This window comes from Bombus pascuorum, chromosome 9, assembly GCF_905332965.1.
Source record: "Bombus pascuorum chromosome 9, iyBomPasc1.1, whole genome shotgun sequence".
NCBI classification, from domain to species: domain Eukaryota; kingdom Metazoa; phylum Arthropoda; class Insecta; order Hymenoptera; family Apidae; genus Bombus; species Bombus pascuorum.
Window position 1 is genome coordinate 16077458 of NC_083496.1, and position 16246 is coordinate 16093703.

Here is a 16246-nt window from a genome sequence, read left to right on the forward strand (position 1 = left end):
ATCAGTCTCGAAACAGATAGGATCGCGTTCGGTACGGGCAAACGTCGCACGGCATTATTTCCTATAAAACACATTGTATACGCGGAATTCTTTATATTAGGTGTATGTACATGCTTCGTATATGAATTCCAACCTTCTCACAAGTTCGCATTAATTCCCGCGTCGATAGAAGGCGATAACCCAAATCGAGAGCTTCTAGAAATGTTCTCGTTAAGAGAGAGAGAGAGAGAGGCGGTGAACATCGAAGGCCACAGAGACTTCAGAAATCGTCATCTAAAGACGTCGCTTCGTTCGCAAAACATCACGCAGATTTGGAAAATCTTCGTTCAAAGACACCGTGTTACTCAATGAGGCGAGAACCTTCGGAAAAATCGATGCGATCGCCAGCCACGTAAAGCGCGTAAAATTTTGTCGAGGTGTATTCGCTGTACACGCGTTCGGTAGGCAAGGCCTACCGATAGTATCGATAATTGTATAACGAAGCGGCAATCGAGGCGGTATGAGAGGCAGACACAGCCACGATTCCAGAGAGAAAGAGATAGAGCGAGAAAGAGAGAGCAGAGAGAAGAGAAAACGTGGTCGGACGACGATGGACGGAGTAATATATAACGGGTGGCCGGATCGTAGCTCCTCGCGTTTGCCGTCTCTTATTCGCGGTGGGTCATTCGGTTATTTATGGCCTCGTAGTTGCCAGCAGCGCGGGGTTTGAACGATGGCCGGCGAGGGGTTGCTACGTAGCAGCAGGCGAGCGCTGCGCTTTGATGCCGCGAAAGGGGGAAAAGGGTGGCGATTTCAGGGGGAGGTGGCAGCAGAGGCTGACTCTCTTTACGTGCGCCTGTTTTTGTCCGTGTGTGTGTGTGTGTGTGTATGCGCCTGTACGTCTGGTGTAGTGTGCACGCGCAAGAGAGCGAGAAAGAGGGCACACGTTCGTTGGACGAACGAACGAAACGAACGAACTGAACGGTAGAGGGAGAGTTGGCCAAGCTTGTACAGCGTGTGTAGTGAAGTCTATAAAGGAGCGCTTTATTGATCTCAGTTTGAACGCACGCTAGGATACCGATATAGTCCTCTGGCCGCGCTATAACGCCGCAACTCACTCTGAATAAGGGGAGTTCTTGAGATACAGGGTGTGTCTGATGGCCGGTGCGCGCTTTCTTCGCAAATGCCTGGATAATGGCGAGAGCCAGGCAAACCCGCTTGTCGTCAAACTGGCCTGCGTGACTGGCTCCCCCAACGAACCCTGGAAAAATTATGTGCCGTCGCGATCTCGCCTGGAACGCCGCGAACGCTGCTCCGCGGTCTCGATCACGCGCTCTCCACAAAGACTATCAGCTCTCTCGGCTTCTATCGCCGCCCTGCTCTCTTTCGCACTCTCTCTTCGCGCCGGGGATCTGGTCGATAAGACCTGCCCGATAATTTTGCGCCTAGCTTTCGCCACGATATCGCAATTCAACTGTCGGATATAATATTAACTGTTCCTATCGCGGTCCATCTTTTGGCGGCATTGTTGTTGCGTGTCGCTTTTCAAGGATAGGATTCCATCTCTTGTGGATCGATAGCGAGCTGTGTCTACTGGAGCATTCCGAGTGCTAGCTTTCGCTTTAGAAAAACTCAGTTGCCGACTTTTAGGCTAATTGGTACGAAACAGGGAACTTTGTGCGTTTTGATATGTTTCGCGGAATCGAATATGAAACTTTAATGGTCAGAGTTATATATGGAAATCATTGTTTTATGGAATGTTACATCGCCATCGTTTAACATTCGAATTATTAATAAATACGGCAGATTAACTGCGTACTATTCGCAGATCTGTGACGCGTAGCTCTTTGCAATCCCTCGATTCCCTAACATTTCCACAGTTATTTTCACTTCACGGTAACTTTCGTTCCAGCCTTATCCGTCGTTATCTTAGAGATGTTACTATTTTTACAGATACTAGAGTGTCGTTTTTATTCTATTTCTATTTTTATTCCTCCTCTTTTGTTACGCAAAGCTGTCTTCCATCGAAAGAAGTTGAACTCTCTCGGTGTCAGAGTTACAATAGAACAGTTCGAACGCGGACATTTTTCCAAGTCTCAATTTCATCACGGTAGAATGTATCCCAGGATGGTATTGCCCATGATCTAATAGATTATTTCCCATCGCTGATCCGGAATGGACGCTGTCCGCGAAAGCAGTTGCAGCTGAATCGGAACTCCATGTAACGTGTATGTGTCTACAGAGATCAGATAGTCGCCAGGAACCATTCTCAAGAAAGTGATCACTGGTGACCACTCGACGGACGCGGTACTCGGATCTATGGAGCTATTTTTCGGTCACTCTGACACCCGTAGAAATTAAAGAAATTAATTAGAGTGCCGTGAAGAATGCATGTTCACTTATCTTTCGGTAAATGTTGGAAAGCAGTGGAACAGTTTCTACTTGTCGACGATTATTCCACATTATTTTCACAATCAAATTGATTATTTTTTAATCAAATAGGTCATTTGTATTAATTTCCATTCATTTTAATCCTCATTTTACGTATAATATTATCATTGAAAATACGTAATATTAAAGCAGTAATTAATATATTATTGCAGAAATTTCAATAATTGACAATAAATAGCGTATAGATCAATTGAAAGGCAATATTCACATAAAGTATCCTAAAGCCAACCTTGACGCTTTATCGAAAAATTTACAACGATGTATATCTGTGTAATTCTGGCAATCATTGCGTTAACAATAATAATTTTAATTAGGACCTATACTGCAAATATTGTTAAACGAGTTTATATCACGAACTTCTCAAACATTTCTCCAACCTGATACGCATATGTTTCATGCATGTTTTACGCGCGATTACGCGACTCTAGATGTGTTTTCGGACCAGTAGACGTACAGAATCGAAATATCGGCGAGCAGTGACTCAAGATTAATAAGAGATTTTTGCTAGTCGCTGCACAAACAACGCACGCTGCAATAGATCGAGTATACATATGTATAAACTACTCGAGCACTCGATTTTCCGTTATCCTTCCCAATGCTTCCATTGCTCGTAGCAAAAATTGATTGATCCGTGGAGATCGGTTTCAAAAATTCGGTTACACTGGCGTCTATGAGCACTTTGATAGAGAAATTGCTCGTTAAATAGATAAATAATTAATCGACGATCAAAAGTATGTCACGTTCACACGTCATTTTGCAACATAGTTCAGATTTTCCTCGCTGTTGATTGGACCCCATTACAGACGAACCGTTTGTGTAAATACATACTAGCATTTGCATCATTCGTGGTTAGCCACAATGATCTCGTATACGGCGAGGCGAGCCGCTGGGCCTTTCTTCTAACGTCAACGTTACATACGTACATACATATATATATCGTCTCATTTGTCCTCCTTTTATCTCACAATTTAGCTACAACTTAAAATGTGAGAAAATTTGTTACTTAGAAAGTGATAGTTTAAAATGAATTTGATTACTATATATATGTGTGTGTAAAATTCCTAAAGTTCAAGTGTGATAGGGACTCTCTCTGTTTACGGACAGCATGACTTTCCTTCGTTTTGCGAGACACTCATTTCCCAAACGGACGGACAGAGAGCAACATCAGAGACAGACAAGATCACGTAAGAAAGAATAATTATTTAAAACGTTGAAGATCGGTAGCTCAGCACGTTGAAAATCGATTCTCAATTTTTGTGTAGACATTGCACAGAACTTGTTATTTATTGGTATCAACTGTGTACTTCATTTAAGTATTCTCACGATAAACTCGATCTTCAGACTTCAGAATCGATCAACTGAGATTATGACATTACATATATATATGTGTATATAGTAATAAAATTCATTTTAAACGATCTATAATATGTCTATAATCTGTATACTATAAGAATTGTATAATATTATATAATTTCGTGATAAGCGGAATTTGAGCAATTTTCATCTGATTGCTGGTAATTGGACACTAGAAAAGACACGCTGCACGGCAGTGTAGGCAATGGGAAAGATGTATACATATGTATGCAGTGAGATCGATTAGAAGGTAAAATTTGTACATTTTAAGAATTGAAACAGTTTGAGACATTTTGACGAATATATTTGTGGACTGTGAGCTTCTTTTTTTTCAAAAATATACTTCTTAATTTTTGACAACTGCTGATTATTCTTTCTGGTATAATTCTTATTGACTAAGGAGCTACAAGAGATTAATACAATTTTAATGAAAAAACTTCTGATTTCTTATACTAAAGTATTATACCTATTCCAACGCTTACACTTACAAATTTCCATTAATGAAATGAGGTATACTAAACTAATTTGGTATCTATAGTGACAGGAAAGTGTCAACATGAGTAAAGCTTGAAAACGATTTAATAATATTGACAGGAGTTACGATACATTTAATAGAAACATTCATGACAAGTGTCTCACAAAAGTATTCGAACGCTGTTGATAGTTTTTCATCTTTCTTTGCACCGAATGTAAACATCATTGCTAAGTGAAAATATTGGTACGTTCACTCGATGTTATGATACCGTTTCGGTAACAGTAACGTAAGTATGTAAAAGTGTGCCTACACTATTTTAAAACTGTATGCACTAACCTTAATTTTATTAAGCTATTCGCTTTAAAAAACACCCAATAGACCTCATAAAAGATATAACTTAGAAAAAAAACGAAGCTGGCACCCCGCTGGGGGTAGCCGCCCACATGCTATATTTTTTTTTATTTTTATTTATTTTCTTTTTTTTTCTTCACCAACAAGATATAACACTTTACCAAATGTCCATAAGGACAAATTGTAAAATAACCAAAATAAAATTTAAAAAAAAAAAAAAATTCGCTTTAAGCAGGTTCAGACACGTATTACTCCTGATATTAGGGCTATGTCAGTGAGTGTCGCCACTTAGAGCTTCAATTTACGATCTTGCTATATCGGTCTCGCCAACTATACGTGGCAAAAGTCGACCAGTTGAGGTCGATTCGTGAGACGTTGTCGGGTGCTCGAATTACGTTTCGTGTATTTCGTTTCTTGCGCGATTGCGTCCGAAAAATGCGAGCCGTTTCACTCGGTCAATGTGTTTCGTAAGCGCATATCGCGTGCGTGACAGAGCTAAGAAACGCTACTCTCGCGACGACGACTCTTGACCATAGATTCGTATCTGTATACAAAACAAAAATATTTTGCACGTCTATAATAACTATAATGATCGTTCTAATGTAAACGATATCCTTCGATTTATATTCCGTCCCAACTGTAGAAAATTGAATATAATACGATTCATGAAAGCGGAGGTAAAAGTCTGAGGGATGACATATTTGTGAAAGTTCAGATGAAACATTTTGTTTCGATATCACGGCTCGTCTGTCGCGGGAAACTCCATGGGCGTGTGGAATTTATCGGTGTTAATCCATACGATATCTGTTCGTCGATAACGCGTTTCCAATACCCCGGCATAAATATGAGAGAGCTCCTAGATTCTTACGTATCTGTTGCCGCTTTAGAATTTCCCTGTCCGTCATTGTCGATTTATTCGAATTCGAAGAGTGAACATTTCCCTGAATATACGAGTTTACCTTTTCCAATAAACCTGTAGCTCCTAATATTTTTCTAAGTCATCGCTCTTCTTTATAGCAGACAAATAATCTGTGATATTCCTCGTGTATAGAATACTTTTAACGAATTAAAGAAACTATTAAAAATAAGTATTTCAGCATATAATTCTAATTTGATCGTTTCGCATTAGGCTCGGGTCTTATTGAACCCAGATACGAATACCGTGCTGGTCAGAATTAATTTTCATTCGACCAATACTAATTCAATTATGTCGAAGAAAATGCCTAAAGAGTGAAAATAAAATTTGTTGTTACTACGTTTTTTATCATTGTAGATTATTCCTTGTTAGTGAAGAGTGAACATTTCCCTGAATATACGAGTTTACCTTTTCCAATAAACCTGTAGCTCCTAATATTTTTCTAAGTCATCGCTCTTCTTTATAGCAGACAAATAATCTGTGATGTTCCTCGTGTATAGAATACTTTCAACGAATTAAAGAAACTATTAAAAATAAGTATTTCAGCATATAATTCTAATTTGATCGTTTCGCATTAGGCTCGGGTCTTATTAAACCCACATACGAATACCGTGCTGGTCAGAATTAATTTTCATTCGACCAATACTAATTCAATTATGTCAAAAAAAATACCTAGAGAGTGAAAATAAAATTTGTTGTTAGTATATTTTTTATCATTGTAGATTATTCCTTGTTAGTGAAGAGTGAACATTTCCCTGAATATACGAGTTTACCTTTTCCAATAAACCTGTAGCTCCTAATATTTTTCTAAGTCATCGCTCTTCTTTATAGCAGACAAATAATCTGTGATATTCCTCGTGTATAGAATACTTCTAACGAATTAAAGAAACTAATAAAAATAAGTATTTCAGCATATAATTCCAATTTGATCGTTTCGCATTAGGCTCGGGTCTTATTAAACCCACATACGAATACCGTGCTGGTCAGAATTAATTTTCATTCGACCAATACTAATTCACTTATGTCGAAGAAAATACCTAGAGAGTGAAAATAAAATTTGTTGTTAGTATATCTTTTATCATTGTAGATTATTCCTTGTTAATATAATAAAGAAAGACAACTTAACTGCACTAATTTGTACAGTTTTATTGAAAATCTTATGCCAGGCGTATTGGTTCGGAATAATATAAATACGATCAAGATGTTTCTTTGTTTTGGTGGCTGTGAGTAAATATCGGATCGGCAATTTTGCCATTACCACCTAATTACAAAATCCGCAGTCACTTAGTTGCCAACCCAATTATCGTTGATACCTAATTATCGTCTAATTTGTTGCGTAAATCGTTTAGTGTCATTAACTAAACTGTAACTAAAAATCATCGCGACCTCTAAAGACACTGCATCTCGGGCAATGAACATTCGTTGACATCGACATTATCGCGTCGATGGGAATATTTCTTCGTTTCATCGCGTCACTTTTCTTCGAAGCGATGGTGTCACGATGAATCTTAACGTACTTCCCGACCATCACGCTCTATGTTAATTTACGACAGACCTAGGTGGCATTTTGCAGCGGCGCGCGGCCGCTGTGACATCGGCACCGTTGTATCGCGCCACACCAACCTTCATGGCACGATAATAAGAGCTGACTGTCGGCTCGTTTATATCGTGTCATGGTCAAAGCTTACGAGGGTCAAAGACACAACTCGTCAGACTCTGCGAATGCTACTGTGTGACGTTACATAGAACAACACGTACACGGGCTAAGGAGGTAAAAGAGCCGTCATAGCTCGCAGAAATGACACGCCGACATGATTCCGCAGCCGTGTTACGTCAGATAAACGGAAATTTTCATCCGATACAGTCGTGGACAAACTTCGTCTTGTCAGCAACCATAATATCAAAGATTTTTCAGAGTATCATTCATTGGAAACGTACTTATGCGAGGCATTTAGAACAGAAAGTGGATTCACCCTAACACAGCAAACTGAATACATAATTCCTTACCCAAAATAGATGTAACCGCGAAATATACCTGCCGGAGGTGAAAGGACATCGGGACCATTCTTTTGGAATGTTTGGGAAGGTCCCCGCTACTTTAGTCCAGGCTTGTTATTATAGCTGTACTTGAATAATAAAACTGAGAAATAGTTGTTTATGATTTAATCCGATTACGTTTGCCCGAGATTTGTGACAGTGGGCTTGGGCTCGAGGTGACATAACGGGTCACTAAACGTAGCCACGGTCACGAGATGGACGTTTTTACCTAACAGAGGTATGGAGTAGTTGTACAGTTCTCCTTAAAAAAAGTATAATTGTAGCGGCACACGGGCTCGAGGACAAATCAAGTCATGTGTGGTTTTGCCTCAGAAGTGCCAATATTATGGGGCACACGTTGTATTAACAATCAAACCCCGGGCAGAAACAACGTCGCCTAACAACGGCGGTTGCAATTTTGTTGGTATCCCCGGCCAATATTCAACAAAACGAACGCGATCGTAAGGAGAGGAAAGTTTTCATCAGTCTTTTATTCTTGCGATCTCCTTGGAGAGTTTCGCATCATCTTTACGTGCAGCATATACAGAGCGTCACAGCGAACGCTACTTTGTGCTTCAAAATATATCCTACGTTTAACAAAGAGTTACCCCGTTGCCGGTGAATTCGTTATCGAACCTAAGAACATTGTCATTAACATCTCGAGTGTCTAATCACCATGGCTATTTGTCACACTCTGTAAAAATCATATCTCCATTGTACAACGATGGCTAGTCCAAATGAAAATTCGTTACACGTCCCTAAACCTAATGATAACCTAATGATAATATTAATACAAATTCGTAAATTATAAAAATTTAAGAATTTATCGAATTGATTTATATATATAGTATGTCGGAGATGAAAGGACATCGGGGCCTTTCTTTTGGAATGTTTGGGAAGGTCCCCAAACTTAATCCAGACTTTTTATTATAGCTGTACTTAAATAATAAAACTGAGAAATAGTTGTTTATGATTGAATCTGAGTATGGGTGCCTGAGATTTATGACAGTGGGCTTGGGCTCGGAGTGACATAACGGGTCGCTGAACGTAGCCACGGTCACGGGAGGGACGTGTACCTAACAGAGGTATGGAGCAATTAAATAGCTCTCCTTAAAAACAAAGATCGACCCGAGGGGTATAGAGAGGTACCGAGAGGAGTATATAAGGGCAGTTCCACTTGTCTGAGATTCAGTCCGATAAGTTCGACTTGTACGGTGGACAAGTACGTTGAGTGACACCAGAATCTTGTATCAAATCGCATTCGTCATCCCGTTGACCGTGGATTCGTTATCGAACCTAAATTCATTGTCGTCGACGTCTCGATTATCCGATCGCCGCTATTACTTGTTAAACTCTGTAATAATCACATTTGTATCAATAAATATCATCTATAGTACACAACAAGGATGGCCAATTCACGCGAAGATTCGTTCTACGCCCCTAACTTCAAACGTGGTTTAGTCTACCTTTGCTCTTAACGTCTCAGCTTAAATTATTTGTTAATTATATGTAGACTTGTTAACGAGATTTAAGAAATAGTCTAGAACTGTAATGGGTCACATGGTAAAAGGATATTGTTTGAAAACGTAGACTGACATCAACTCTTTCATCCTTCTAAAAGAAATCCTGTTACATCTTTCTTTCGATTTCCATTAATATTTGTAAACCTAATGAAAGTTGGTGTGGCGCGATACAACAGTTTATGGTTATTGTCGTTTCTTTTCAAATTTAAACGATAAATCAAGCGATGAGTCGGCAAAAAGTGGCGGTTTAAACGCGGCGCGAATCGTTCTGTTGTAATTCACGGGAATTACGAACGGCAGCTTGCGCTCATTACGGATTAATAATTTATTTCGGGACCGTCTGTCTCATATTGGAAAGCAATTGTCGCGGGTAAAACAAAGCGCGAACCGCCACATTCTTTTTTGCCCGCTTGTGCGTCGCAAACACATGCAATTATACCTACGAGCGTGTTATTCCCTTGTATAATCCCGTGCCGTCCAGGCGAGCGTGTACCTCGCGAATTAAAACTATCCCTGAACGATGATTACACGCAAATGGCTGCTGCCTATGTTATACAACCAATACGCGATCCTTCTTTCTTTAAAAATCTACTTATTCCCAATGGCAATGTTATTTATTGCAAAAAAAGAAGGTAGGATGGCGTTAACTCTTTACACTCTGAATTTTATTTCAATTTCGTTAGCAGAAGCTCCCAACGCTTTCATGTGTTTTATTTGAAATTTACTTTAACTGACAAATCAGACAATTTAAATAAATAAAGGAAGAACGAAATTAAATGCCAGTCTTATTCACGCTATTCTTGTATTTTCTAATTTTTAAGCGTATGATATATCTTGAATCCTGCTTTTCCTTCGCACGTTTCACAAAAAAGCTGGGACTCGACAAAGGAGCTCCTCAGATACAAACTGATGTCACACTCGGCATAGGTTAATATGTTTGTTGCTACTGGAAATTCATAAAAGAGCCACAGATTCGTCTTCTCAATTATGCGTATGCTTATCGCATACGTAATCGTCATTGTTGATCATCGCGTGCATGATCGATCAAGATCTCTAGTTTTAAAACGAGGTTTCTAGTCCGCGGTAGACTATTGTAGTCAAACGATTCAAGTTCAACGATCTGTTCTACCCGGACGCATACCGATGACCTGTACCGATTTTGTACACCGTTTCAAAATCGTATACAGCGGATTTTTGAAAAATGCAAACACGATGATCCGGATGGTCGCGTATCTCGTACTCGTAATTAACAGCTGTCGTAGACGTGTGATAAAGGAGTGGTGCGGGGGTTAAAACTGTGGCAGGATGTGGTTAAACCTTTAAATTGGGGTTTCTTCGCAGGCAATCTTTTGATATATACAGACTCGGCGGCGAAACGGTAGACGCGACGCACGATAAAAATAAATTACGTGATATTTCTTTTCCGCTCTTCGTCCGCAGGGATGTAATATATCGCGACCGCCGGGGGTGGATTTCTCGGGTTACAAATTCTTTATCGCCGCGACATTGTTGCACGTTTTATTTCCATGTCACTAGAGCAAATCAATGGGTGTTAACATTAAAAACCGACGATACATTGACGGTGTAGAGTTGACGGCTAAAGAGAGAACCGAGACAAAAGAGGATCAAAGATCCCTTGTATTATGTAATATAACAATTAAAATCATTGGATCGTTGAATCATAATATAGAGTATCTATTTCTTTTGGTCGAAGCAGATATGCTCATCTCGTCGGAGTAAATGTATCAACTCTGCTACAGTCTTCAAATTGTTATGCGTTTAATATAATATCCGTTTCGACAAAGCAAAATTACTTTGAACGTTTAAAATAAATTCATCTATTAAAATTTTGTTTAGCAATAGAAAAACATTGTATCTGAGGAGCTCCTTTGTCGAGTCCCAGCTTTTTTGTGAAACGTGCGAAGGAAAAGCAGGATTCAAGATATATCATACGCTTAAAAATTACAAGATACAAGAATAGCACGAATAAAACTGGTATTTAATTTCGTTCTTCCTTTATTTATTTAAATTGTCTGATTAGGTCAGAAATGATTCGCAGAATGCAACACAGTTGTTGGTATACGAGTTGTTTAGCCCCACTCAGTAGCTACATCGATCAACTCCATAAATAGAAAAGTAGAAAACGATGATGATGTCAGTAACATCATTTTTCAAAATGTACCCTGGTGTTTATCGTTGTTCGTACCATTTTCTTGAGTAAACTTATCATCTTTTTTTAAAGAATCGAATACGTATGCTGTTCCTGAATAAAGTAATTAAGAAATCTACAAAAAATGTAAATATTGACCAGTTTGAAGCTTGAGAGCTTAATGTACGATCTAATAAAAATCATGCTCGCCTTAAACACGCGAAATGCCCACGACTTTTCAGATAGACTATTACACGAACGTACGGGAACGATTTACGAAAAAGCGTAACAGCGTTCGTAGCGTTGAAAGACTGGTACCTTTGCGTTAAAACCGTTTTCCACGGATTACAGGAAATTACATGTAAAGAGTTTGCCAGAATGTATCCGCGAGAACGATCAAAGCTTCAGAAGCAATTACTTCTCACCTGTACGAAATTCGTCATGTTCGTGCGATTTTCCCCGTCTGTTTGTCTGCTTTTTAATGGCTCTTCGATACCAGTTGGCGATTACTTTATTGCATGGCATTATCATATATTAATATGCCGCGCTAACGATCGGAAAACAAATCGATGGACGCGGGCGGCGATTATGCACTCATGAAAGTGATCTACGCGGTGTGTTTGTGCACGCGCGCAAAACCTGATTGCTCTAACTGAACAACAAGCGATTTGACCGATATTATACACGACGACTACGTGTCTGTGCGCACGTGTAGCGTAACTATGATTACACATGTACTACTCCAATTGCATTCATTCATAAGTTTCATATTCGTGACAGAAACGATATATCGTGTATAAATATGTATGTATATGTACATATATCGTAACATATGTACGTGTATGGGTATTATAACAATCGATTCGTTCCATAGACCATCGAGGTTTGTTCAACTTAAACTCTGCTTTTATTTTCTCTCCTTGTTCATTCTTTGTTTATCTGCACATTCATTTGTCTTTTTCATTGATATTTGCGCAGTCATCATTACATGATCGATCTGTTTCTTTTTGCAATTTTCAAGGTGCATTGTGCGTAATTCCACGGAAATCAAGAAAAAAAATGCCTTATCGCATCCCCTTCTGGCGGTCTCTTGCTTCCGTTTTCCGATGGTCGTCTTATCGCTACCGTTTATTTATGGAAATCATTGCGACTATACAGTCGATGTTTTCGTTTCGCGATTTTACAGCTCTGTTTTTATGTACTAATTAACTTGACTTAGTCTAAATTATTAAATATCCATCGACTCTTCTTTTCATATAATATGAATGCTACCATGCAGAGCTACAGGGAAATGTGAATCCGATTGGATGTAACGAATTAGACTATGGTTACAGTTAGTGCGTCTTCTGATGAATGAAATATCCAAAGACTGAGATGCATATACTCGCAACATGACATATTTGATTGTTTTGACGTATTCGTCATATAATTCGTTATACAGGCTCCTACGAATATGATGGTATTTCGTTCTCCGGATGTTCCTTTCGTCAAGACACGCATCCACCATAATCATAGCCCAGATTTACTTCAATCTCGCAAAAAGGTTCCACCGTAGTGTACTATTGGATAAAATGGTCACATACTTATGTGCTGTCCTATGAGTGAAATATTTTACCCCGGTATCATCTCACAGTACATGCGCTCATGTCTATCACAAACGTTAATTAACATCACCTCCGATGTTAACAACGCGTATCGATATCCAGCTCGTAGCTCGACAGACCATTAGCTCTCGTATTTTACCATTACCTCTTTACACGTCGCTTTTCTTCCAAACTCTGTCTCGCACACCATCTCCGTTAGTCTAGTATCGTCGTTATCCTAGTGTTTGACGGAGCGTTGGGTCTCTGGTACTCCCTTTCGCCAAGTCTCGTAGTCGTCCATCATTTTCTCGTATTAATTATCGAGGCTCTTTTATCCGGCACATCGGAATTTTTGGTACTGCTTTCGTGGCAGCAGATACACAGGGAAGAGGTAAAGAGGAAGAAGAGGAGAGGGAGAACGCAGCAGAGGCTTTCAGGCTCGTTCTTCCGGTGCAACAACCCGGAATGCCTTCAGATCTCGTCCGCAAACGACGTCCGTCTTGTACGTGTCGGTACGTTACGGGCCATATCTCGTTCCCCTTAAGCCCCGTGCGCGTTCCATCCCCCGATATACCAATTCCACCCAGTGCTTTGCGATGGAACGTGAACTCGCTTCTGAGCCTTTCTCGTGTCTCATACACGCCGGGACACACGGAACGAGCCAGCGGAGAATCGGTTAGAGGAGGACCCGCACAGCGATAGAGCGACCGAGTAAGCTGCGAGAGAGATGACAAACGAGCGGCTCGCGATGGATAGAAAGAGAAAGAGAGCGAGATGAAACGAGAGAAGAGACGAGGCCAGGGAAACGTCGAGCAGGAGGAACCGGGCCGTGGAACGTGCACGCGGGAAAGAGAGCTCCTACCCGAACACACATCCACGGTTCTACACACACGGAGAGGAGAACGCAGAACGAGAACCGATGCGGCTGTCGCGAGGAAGAAGAGTCGACGGGGGCAGGGAAGGCGGCTGGTTGGAGTGTCAGGAACGAATCCAGAGGGGGATAGAGAGAGAGATAGAGAGGGAGAGCACGAGCGAGCCCGGCGATGCGACGGACGCTGCGAACGTGGAAAAGAGAGAAGAGGAAGAGCTTAGAGAGAACGAGAGCGCGCATCGTAAACGAGAAAGACGGCAAAGAGAGAAGGACGAACGGAGCGAATCGAGAGAACGAGCATAAGTGAAAGAGGATCGAGAGAGCGTGTATATATGTGCATCGCGGACGAAGAAGAAAGAGAGACGACGGCAGAGGCGAGCAAAAGCACGAGTGAGAAAGAAGAAGCGTAGCTACAGCTATACAGCTACAGAGAGGAACGAGGGACACGGCCAGATAGAACTCGAGCTTCGAAGAGTAGTAGCGCGTGCTCGCAAACTCAGCCAGCGCCTCTCGCACAGCGTGTGTCTCCCCGACGTCCTCCCTCCTCTCCTCCCTTGATCCGCCGGTGGTACGCTTCTCTCCTATGCTCTACTACGCGCGTTCGTCGTCGCCGTCGTAGTCGTCTCACTCATCTCTTGGCCCCGCGTCCGCCTAACCAACCTCATCCCACCTAGCCTTTACCATTTCCTCCTCCTCCTTCTCCTCTCTCTTTTCCCCGTTCCTGCCACGCTCTATCTCGGTCCGCTGCTACGCTTCTCTCCCGGTCCACCCACCCACCGACCCACGAAACCGCTCGTTCCCGCGCGTCGACTCACCCCACGTACACCAGAGGCTCACTCCCTATTACTCGCCTCTGCTGCACCGTTCTCTCTTCTTCTTGCCCTTCGCGTTTCTTTTTCTTCCTTTCCTCCGTCACCCTTTCTCTACCGGTTATGCTCCCTTCGTTTACGCGTTTTCTTTCTTCGCGTCACGCGAAGAAAGGTATACATAAAGAGAGGTGCACGGGAGAAGTAATCCTTTTCCCGCGTTCTCTCCTGGCACTTCTTCGTTCTTTCCATCTCTTCACCCTTTCGCGTCCTTCTCCTTCGACTCGCCACGACCTCTCTTCGTTCGTGTCATCGCTGTTCGCTCGTTGGTTCGCTCGTTCAACGGCTACAAGCAGCATACGCGCCCAGAGCCGGCCGAAGCGACCGACAGCCACAGCTCTCCGCGATTATCTTTTGTCCGATCGTACATACGTGCGTGTGCACGTCGCTCCGCAGTATGCTTGTTGCGCGCGGGATGAAAGCGCACGCAGTGGATACCGGATACACATGCTCGTTTTAGTTTCTCTCCTCCATGCATCTGTCTTCCTCTTCGTCGTCGTGGTCGACGTGCTCGTTCGTACTTCTCGTTGCTCTCCATCGCCGTCGTCGTCGTCGTCGTCGTTGGTTCGTCGGTCGTCTGTATGCATGTATCTGCGAGTGCCGCCGCCAGCGTAGCGCCACGCCGCGACGCGACGCGACGGCTAGAACGACGAGCTTTATATTATCGTCGCTCCCGGCGATGCCGCGCGTAGCACGGGAACCAGTAGCGGTAGCGGTCTGCTCTTCTTGCGGCGCAACAGAGAAAGATGGAGCTCTGGAACGATGGAAAAAGAGGTGCAATGGGAAACAGGCAACGAAAGAGAGAGAAAGAGAGAGGAGACGGAGAGCGAGAAGGAAGGAGAACGCGGCGAGTCTGGAATTTTGCACAGCTCTGCGGGTCTCGATGGCCGGGAATATGGGTATTATCGGTGGGATGCTTTTTGAAACTGTAGCTCGTTTGGTCCTCTTTCTCCTCTCACTCCTCCTCTCCATCTCCACCTGCATATCCCCCCACCTCCTCCTCCTCCTCCTCCACTATGGCGCTCGGCTCTTCTAGGAGGTTGTAATTATTTGCGCGCGTGTGTGTAGGCGCGTTACGCGGTCGCGTAGTTCGATACAAAAGTAACGCTGTCGGGCATGCGGCAAATCGCCGGTTCGTCGACTCGACATTGGTTTCGTATAACGTATCTACAATATAGATACGTAGACACGTACGTATCTTGCTGTGTGTACGAATGTGTTGAGCACGGTGAACGAGATATATGCTCGAACGAATCTTTATACCTGATAGCTTTTGGTTAAGCCGCGTGTGTACGCTCGCATTCGCGTGCACGCATGGACCATCCGTAATTACAGGGAATATCGCGTCGGCGTTTAAAGCGCGCTCTAAACCGAGACAACGCTAACCGAACGGTACTTTACGAAGACCTTAAAACCACGGGACATACCGGCAACTATAAATAAGGCGAGGCGCGCGAGTAACACACGCGTGCCTTCGTGCATGCCCACAGCATGGCATAGGATATAAGTACGCGCATAGAGAAGCAAAACCTAACCTAAACGCTAATTGAGAAGCTTTCTGGGAAACATAGGGTAAAGTAGGGATTTGGGTAACTTGCGTTGGAAGTTTCAGTTTTAGTTGTTTTAATATTAACCACGCTTGTGAACACCATGATAAGTACATTTTTCTACATTTTCTCATTTGAACGTTAC

General features: G+C 42.1%; 2 protein-coding genes across 3 annotated transcripts in view; one reads left to right on the top strand and one right to left on the bottom strand.

The window, feature by feature from the left end:
• The window catches only part of LOC132911030 (LIM and SH3 domain protein Lasp), a 144328-nt gene that overhangs the window by 112239 nt on the left and 15843 nt on the right, over positions 1-16246 (bottom strand). The gene's annotated exons all lie outside the window — the stretch shown is intronic.
• The window catches only part of LOC132911009 (bromodomain adjacent to zinc finger domain protein 2B-like), a 230820-nt gene that overhangs the window by 37781 nt on the left and 176793 nt on the right, over positions 1-16246 (top strand). The gene's annotated exons all lie outside the window — the stretch shown is intronic.